General features: G+C 35.6%; 1 pseudogene; it reads left to right on the top strand.

Annotated features, from left to right (window-relative positions):
* The window catches only part of LOC112524762, a 16,972-nt pseudogene extending 8,414 nt beyond the window's left edge, over positions 1-8,558 (top strand).
* The last annotated feature ends 475 nt before the right edge of the window (positions 8,559-9,033 follow it).

Here is a 9,033-nt window from a genome sequence, read left to right as displayed (position 1 = left end):
CTAAAAATAAACTGTTCAACTTTTTCCTTGATCTGTGTCTGGTCTATCAAGACAAGTTGCTTGTTGAAGGTCGCCTTGCCTAACCTCTAGGAAGTCTCCCATCCCTGTTACTGTCTGAGATTTGCTTCTAGGCAGACCTGCCAAATACCTTTAGTAACAGAAGTCATCCCTGCCTACCCTCTAGGAAGTCTCCAACCAATGTTCCTCCAAAGCCTTACTCGTAGGTACCCCACACACGGTTACTTGAAGCAAAGAAAAGAGCATGCACACATTTCTCTGAAGCACCATATCCCTACTTGCAGAATGAACATTAACTTTTGGCCTGTTACTTGCTCTGTGCATTGACCCCCAAGCTACACGACTTACAATCCACCCCCCTCTCAAAAGAAAAAAAAAACCCTCTAGGAAGTCCCCTATCACTGTTCCGGCCTTGTCTGAGTGGAATTTACTGGCTCTTGTATTGAGGCTTCATCTAATTGTTATACAGAAACATCTTAGTTGTCTGTGACATTCTGTTCCTTCCAAGTTATCTTCGGCAAGTCAGTGTATTGATCAAAGTGGTTGCAGACATAATTCTTCCCATAACTGGACATCTATAATCATAAATCTTTTTTTGTGTTACATTATGAAATAGAGACAGAGGCTTAGACCTTAGTTTATTTAAGGATGCTGTTATTAAGTGATTACTTATGAGAAGTACACGGTGCAAATTGTTGATTATGAGGTAGTTCCTTTTGTAAAGGAGCAACAAAGTCATAGATCCCTGCTAACACTTTCATTGTTTTTAATAGTTATTTGGCCTTGGAGTAGCCAATATTTTTGGGTCCTTTTTCTCAGCATACCCTGCTACAGGTGAGATTTCTTGATGTCTTTCTCACGTATAAATAAATAGATCATGTGTAATCAAGCCTGATATTACTTATCAACACATGCTATGTTTTATAAGTTTGAGTTGGCATTGTTCTGAAGGAGCAATTTGTTTATGAATACGTTGAATAGGTTCCTTCTCAAGATCAGCAGTTAATAATGAAAGTGGTGCAAAAACTGGTTTGTCAGGAATTATCATGGGCATTATCATCTGTTCCACTCTGTTATTCATGACACCATTGTTTGAATATATACCTCAGGTATGTCTCCCTTTGATACTTCATTCTCTTAAAGACCGCAAAGGCTGCTGCTGACCAATTTCAGTGCTAATTTTCCATTTCAAATTTAGATATAAAAATTTATTTCAGAAAATCCTAATGATCCTGTGTATGTAATTTATAAAATTCGATGGTCTCGACATTGTTTCGATGTTATCTTGGCAGCTACATGCACTCACTGTTTATTGAATTTTTGTACTTGGATCTTGACTCTACCGCTTGTGGACTTGATCACCCTTGCAGTGTGCTCTAGCGGCCATTGTAATCTCTGCTGTAATTGGGCTGGTGAGTTTTGCTATTTTCTCTCTCCACAAATTCAGAGAATTTACGTCACTATCATACATCTCAATCTTTAATAAGCTGTATAGTCATCAATCATAAATCGTGAACCCACTTTACTTGTGAAAAGACTTGGGGTTTGAAGTGATACTTATTACTGAGCAAAAACTCTATAAAACATGTAGCGGACGAGGTCATGGACTGAGATATTACTGATGCTAACTTTCTAACCAAATACAAATACTCTAAAACTACTTGTGTGGGAGGCATGGACCAAGGATATCAGTCATGCTAACTTTCTACATGCAAAAATGTATTGGTTTTTTTCTGATGTGTGGTGGCTGTACCTACAATGTAATGAAGCACCAATTGGCAAATGTATATAACCCAAGTCTATGGCAATGTGTAGGGCTAATTAGTCATCTCAATACACTTGGTTTATGACTGACGAATATACATCTTATTGGCAAGAGTGTAATAAGTTTTTTCGGCAAATCATAAGATACAACTTCTAATTGGTCATCCAAATCATAAAGATACTACTTCCTGGCTATTTATTTATCATTCACTTGCAATTACTGAAACGCTACATATAGCGTATAAAATCATCTCCAAGTAACCAGAGGTGGATCAAAAAAGAAAATATTCAAGCAATTAGCAAGAGATAAATAACTAGCGGTCATTGGCCTAGTGGTATCTGTGGAAATCTACAACTCTTAGGTTGTGAGTTCAAGATTCTTTAGGGAGTTGTATCAATGAGTTGACCTTTTAAAAGACGAGATAAATAACTCAGAAACAAAAATAAAAATTGTAACTTAATAAGCAATCAAAGAGGTAGACCAGTTGAACTCGAGAGAACCCATTAAGTACTAGCCTACTGACTTATTGATTGCCCCACAAGAAAAAAAATTCGGGGCAGTATCCAACACCAACATTTAACCTCCGGTAATAATTGGCGGTGTATTGTTAGTACTTACAAGTTACATGTGGTTTTACAAAGAGTGTATCGGGATGATCAATCAACCATACACATTGCACAATGAAAAGAAGTTTTCTTGTATCATTTCTTCAAAACCTAAATGTATGTAAAAACCTTGCATTAATACAAAAATTATATAAAATTTCAAATGATTAGAACATATATGCCATCTGTAGAGTTACAAAACGTATTCTTTCAACTTCTACAGATGGCACATATGTACTCATCTTCTGAAAAAATAGGTTTTGTACGCTATATGCAATGTTTCAACTGTTATAAAACCGAGTTTCAGTAGCCAACAATCTCTGAAAACAGAGAACACAACGATAACCTATCTGGTTAACGCACAAATTCACAGCAACACAAAACTGGTACTGTGATTCAAATCAGAAAGCAAAAATTAGAAGGAACACAAAAAATTAAGTGGTTCGGCAGTTAAATTGTGGAGATTACAAAGGTTCACGCACACTTTTTCACAGCAATCTGCTCTACACACCTCACCGAAAAAACACACGTCTTTCTCTTTTCTTTTGTAACTGTCTTGCAGTTACTTACTGCTGTCCTATTAATTAGCAATTAATTATTGCTTTTAATAATATAGCCGAATGAGAAATAGAGCCATAATACAACATCAACATCTGCTAACGGATTATTAATAGATAGCCAGGATGTAGTATCTTATGATTTGGAGATWTTTAAGARCTTCGACAGAGTATCTGGTCCCTACCTTTTGGTTATTATTTGTAATCATTTTGCAATTAATGTGGCGTCAGTTGTCACCTTTTGTTTATATCTATATAACATAAGACATTTCCACATTGTTGTTCCATAYTGTACCATTACATTGTGTCATAAATTCAGTGGTTGGTWGGGTTGGCCTCTCAACCTGTAACAGCAGTTTACGGTTAACTGACGTACTGAACTATATACCCCAAAATTTCTATTCTATCATAATCTGGTTCCTCTACAATGCCATAATAGAGAATAATTTAGTGTTGATTTTTCCTTGCTCAGATCCTAACTTGTCATCATGTAAATTATAACAGGTGGACTATGAAGAGGCAATGTTTTTATGGCGGGTAGATAAGAAAGATTTTTTTCTTTGGACAGTTACTAGTGCAACAACGTTGTTCTTCGGGGTAGAGATCGGTGTGCTTGTTGGGGTATGCATTTATTTATAGTGTATGATAGATAGTACTGCGGCAGTTCTTCATACAGTGAAGACTTATCAATCTTTATAAGAAATTAAGACGTTGCCTACTACTTGAATAGGACTATTAATATTTCTGCTGGTTTTGGTTCTCTTCCATTTCTAGCTTGTCCAAACATATTGACCCACTATTGGCTTCGCTGCAACTTGTGCTCGCTGGTATACATATGTTAGGTTCTGTATATTACTAATCTGAGTGTTGCAATGTCGTGACAATTTTAGGTCGGGTTTTCACTTGCTTTTGTGATCCATGAATCGGCAAATCCACATATTGGTGAGCAAGCTTGTTATATTACTGCCGTTGATTAATATATGTGCTTGCTTCAGCTTTCTCCAATAAGTTACGATCCAGTTATCATGTATCTCCAACTATTGCCTTCTTCAGAAAGTCATATAACTTTAACTAAGGAGATAAATTTTTAGGCCTCTCATCTAAATGGGCACGAGGATAATGTTTAGCGAAGTTTTGATGAATTCTGCAATGATGCTAAATTGAACATTCGTGAGTTTATGTGAGTTTCAGGCTGGAAAGATGAGGTTCTGTTTCCAATTTTGAAGCTAAATGATTATTTTTTAGATCTGAGGGGGGAAACTTTTGTCACCTTCCTATTGAACATCCTTGATAATACATAAATGAGATTTAAACATGACCTCTTAGTTATCCTAAGGAAGCCAAACTCAGCAATCTCAGCTGGGCGAAGCTAAAGGGTTATTATGAAGCTTGGAGCTGATAATGTCAAAATCTAGCTGAGAACTGTGTCCATCCTAAAAAAAGAACTCCCCAAAACCAACAATTCATTTGTCATGCCACTCTTAATTAACTAGCTTATGTGAGTTTCAGGAACTCATAGTTGTTGAAATCTAGCTATGAACTTTGTCCACCCTAAGAAAAAGAACCCCAAAATCAAACAATCGATTTTTCACGTCATTCTTGATTGACTAGCATATGTGAGTTTCAGGAACTCATAGTTGTTGAAATCTAGCTATGAACTTTGTCCACCCTAAGAAAAGGAACCCCAAAATCAACAATTGATTTTTCACGTCATTCTTGATTGACTAGCTTATGTGAGTTTCAGGAACTCATAGTTTTGTCTTACTTTTTGGGTTCTTGGAACTCATAATTTGTGGGTTCTTGTATAAAGTTGCATGTAGATATGACTTTTTGAATAATTGTCAATTTGTTTGTATTACAGCTGTGTTGGGGCGGCTTCCTGGCACCACTGTTTATAGAAACATCAAACAGTACCCAGAAGCATATACATACAATGGGATTGTGATTGTTCGAATAGATGCACCTTTCTATTTTGCCAACACAAGCTTTATAAAAGACAGGTGAATATTAATGTGCCTTAGCGGTTGTTTGATTTATCTATTAAGTTCTGAATCTATTAAGTTGTCTTTAAGCATTAATCTATTTGGATACATTAAGATAAATTGTTGTTTGATTTTTGTCCTAAATAAATAGTCTAAATAACAAAAATTACCATTTTAACCTTATGTCTACATAAGTGTTGAATGAAAATAAATTGTTTGATAAATATTTTGAATGACAAAAAATTAAAATAGTATGAATTATTTTAAATAACATGAATTCAACAGGTTCATGATAACTAAAAAAATATTTAGAACAATTAAGTATTATTGTTTGATACAAATTTTTATTTGTGCGCGTTGGTAAACTATTTATTTTGTAATGAGATGGGTGATTAAAAATTGTAGGACAAGGGTAATTTTGGAAAATTTATAACTTAATGCATTAAGATAGGATGGCTAACTTATCAATTTAAATCAAACATGTTAATATAACTTAACCAATTAAGCTAACCACCCATTAAGCTTATTAAGATGAAAACAAACACACCCTTGGAGTTGCATACCATATAGGTGATTTTGTACTGTCCAATTTGATGGTGCTTGCTTGCTTTTAACGAAATAGTTATTACAATATCTTTATATGTGTTTCAGGCTGCGTGAATATGAAATTTCGTTAGACCAATCTGGCAGCAAACGTGGACCAGAAGTTGAAAGAATACGTTTTGTAATTTTAGAGATGGCACGTATGTACTCAGCATCTGAAATTTTATATTGTTTTTCGTAATAATGCAAGGTTTTTAGTTTTACTACATACATTTAGGTTTTCAGGAAATGACATAGACAACTAGTCAACTTTCACTTTGCAGTCCTTTTCCCTCTTGATCTACAGAAGTTGATAGATTTCCCCCCCTTAAGTTGGCAGATCTTATTTCTGTACCCATTTTACACTCTGCAACCCATTTTCTCCTTGAAATACAAAATCAAAATAAAAACAACAACTATTCACAATATTATGTTTCCTTCTAGATGGCTGATACGTAACTTCTCTATCAATCCCTGGTTTCAGACCATATTAACATTTCTAAGTTTGCCTTATTCAGACAATTTTGACTTCCCTATATAAGTTTCAACACAGGTTTTCTATGGGGGTTTCATAAAGTGACCAAATGAAAATATGAGTACTTTATGTTGTAGGACTAAATTTTGTTTATAGGAAAACAAGAACATTGAAAGTATTAATTTTCTTTGCACAATCAGCCAAAGCCCGTCCCCGGCTTTTCTTTAGGTGATCTCCATCACAAATAAGACAATCCTTGTTGGTTAGCTCTCACACCTATGCCCTCTTGCCTCATTGATCACTAAAAAGTTCATTTTATATGATCCAATTAGAAGGCTGATCCTGGTGCAAAAAGCCTCCAATTAAGAGGCTGGGTGATGGGTCATTATCCAATTAATAGGCTGCAAAGTGAAAGTTCATTGCTTTTTAATATCAATCTCCCTTTACAATGACATGCCACATAAGCAAGTTGGACAAGCAGTAACAAATCTGTCAACTGAAGGAGAAAACACATTGATTTTCAACGTTTGGTGTATTTTATGTCGGTTTTTGTAGTTCATGGGGAACTGAGTTGTAAAGGAAAAGCTCGTTGGTTTCTATTACCTAAGGTTTTCTTAATCAATGTTATCTCACACCAGATCTTATTGTATCAGATAGTCGTCTTTTTACTTGATCCAATTTCTCTTAARACCAAAGAACAAAACTCAATTTCTCATCATTYCCCYCCTTGTATGGTCCAGGTAGTATRATATGTGTGTATTATATTAATAATGAGTCGAAAACGTATCATTATACAATTATATTCATATCCGCTTCTTTTGTCATCATATGCGGATGCAGACATGCCTGTTTTATGGATACAGATTTGGACATGTATGCATTTATATGTTGTGATACTGGTGAGGATTAGATTCACATTGTATTAATATTAGTGATAGAATGTTTCAAATACARATATCCACTTTTTCCAACATTTAATCTTCAATCCAGAACAAGCAGTTAATTTAGTTCCATGTCTTTTTCAGCTGTTACTTATGCCGACTCCAGTGCAGTTCAAGCTTTAAAAGAGTTGTATCAGGAATATAAATCAAGAAACATCCAGGTGCATAATCTTTTTTTGCCTACAACTATTATACTTCTAATCAGAAGAGTTCTCTCATCACGAAGGATCGTGTGAGAATAGGAGTTAAGGTGAGAAGTGTAAGAAGGGATTTGAACCCTTGATCACTTTTAATCCCAAAACAACCCATGGATTGCTTTTTAGAAGGAATTGATCTAGCGTATCTCATTAGTGTTGATCTAGTGGTTCTCTTCATTTAGGATTGATCCAAGAGTGGAGATCCCTTCTTACCCTTCTCACCATAACTTTCATTCTCACCAGAACCCAACCCTTTCTCATCATCATATCTGTAGTTTTGTTGTCATTGCTATAACACCGAAAATGAACATTAAAGTGTGTTAAAGTTGGCTACTTGAGACTACATGTAGAGATAAGGTCTGTATACATCCTAGCCTCCCCAGTCCCCAGACCCTTTCTCTGTATGGGATATACCGGGTTTGTTTGATTTAAAGTTTGGGGTTGTTTACTACCTGCTTACCGCCCCTTACCCTCAGGTTAGAGGTGCTTAGTAGGCCAGGGATGTTGCTGTTTACCAAGCCCTTCTTACAGGTCCATGATGCTGACCCGGTAAGCTAAGCAAAGGGCTCTTAGGGGTCATTTACCAAACGCTTACCGGATAAGCGGTTACCGGCAAAAGTCATCACTCTCACTTACCTTATTAGGTAACATTCTTAACCAATAAAATGGATTGTTGGTAACCGTCTTTATCCGGCAAGTGCTAACCGTGTAAGAAAGAGTCTTCTCCCTTACTTACCAGGTAAGATTCTCGGTCCTGCTATGACATGGTTAGTGTTTGGTAAACGACCCATTACTCGATTAGTGATTAGTGTTGACCCAAATAGTATTTTTATTTGGTCGGCGTTTACCCAATTTGCGCTGGTGAATGACATCAACCTATCACATACTTTGTTTTTTTTTTCTTTTCGCATTTTTTAGTAAGTATACAAGATATCTACTTGTTGGATGGTTCATTCACTCCAAATAATGTTTAATCTCTCGACCTTTCACCATCAACCATAATGCAGATAGCCATTGCTAATCCAAACTGAGATGTTCTTCTAACTCTAGTAAAATCTGGATTCATCGATCTGGTTGGTAAAGAATGGTGTTTTGTTAGAGTGCATGATGCCGTTCAAGTTTGTCTTCAACATGTGCAGACCTCAACCAGTTCTTCCCTTAAAGCACCACAAGTAACTCTTCACAACAGTTCCAGCTATCTAGACATACTGAAAGAAAGACGTAAAGCTGACTTAACGGCCGATGAAATGGAATCCAGTGAAAGAGAACGATTAACATCCAAAGATGCAGACCCTGTGATGGAGCCGTTGTTGTCGGGAAAATCTCACAAATGATGTTGATTTTTTGTAGATAAATTGTATTACTTTGCACCATATGTGATTAATGAACCAGACCCCTTGTGATTCTTTCATGGAAGCAAAAGGTAGATTTCAATCTAGTGTTTGAAGTTATTATGCTTTCAACCGTGAGTCATGTGAAAACACATCTTCAGAAAGGCAAAAGGTAGATTTCAATCTAGTGTGGAAGCAAGAGAGAATATTTGAAGCGATTTCTATCATCTCCATTCCGTTTAAAATTAGTCCGTAATTCGTTTTTATTTCCAACATTAGTTAAACTCTAGATTGTTGATGTATTTCATTTGAGATTCCTTTGTAAGTTGTTGTGAATAAGTTTATTTGCTTGATTTCTACGTGAATGCCATTTTCATTTGAGTTATCGATTAATCTGAACAACTAATTGATGTTCTTTTGGAAAATAACTATTCAAAAACCTAAATACGTAATCGTTTAGGGATTTTGATAAAGTGGCGATTAAAATCATTTGGTCTCAATAAGGTTTTCAGTTTAATTTCTTAAATTCTTGCAATGGATGCTCTAATAACCGGAGCTTGTGAGCTTATTGCTTCAAATT

Source organism: Cynara cardunculus (genome assembly GCF_001531365.2).
Source record: "Cynara cardunculus var. scolymus isolate 2C chromosome LG 13, CcrdV1, whole genome shotgun sequence".
Taxonomy (NCBI): domain Eukaryota; kingdom Viridiplantae; phylum Streptophyta; class Magnoliopsida; order Asterales; family Asteraceae; genus Cynara; species Cynara cardunculus.
The sequence above is the reverse complement of the archived record's forward strand: the minus strand, read 5'-3'. Positions and strand labels throughout refer to the sequence as shown.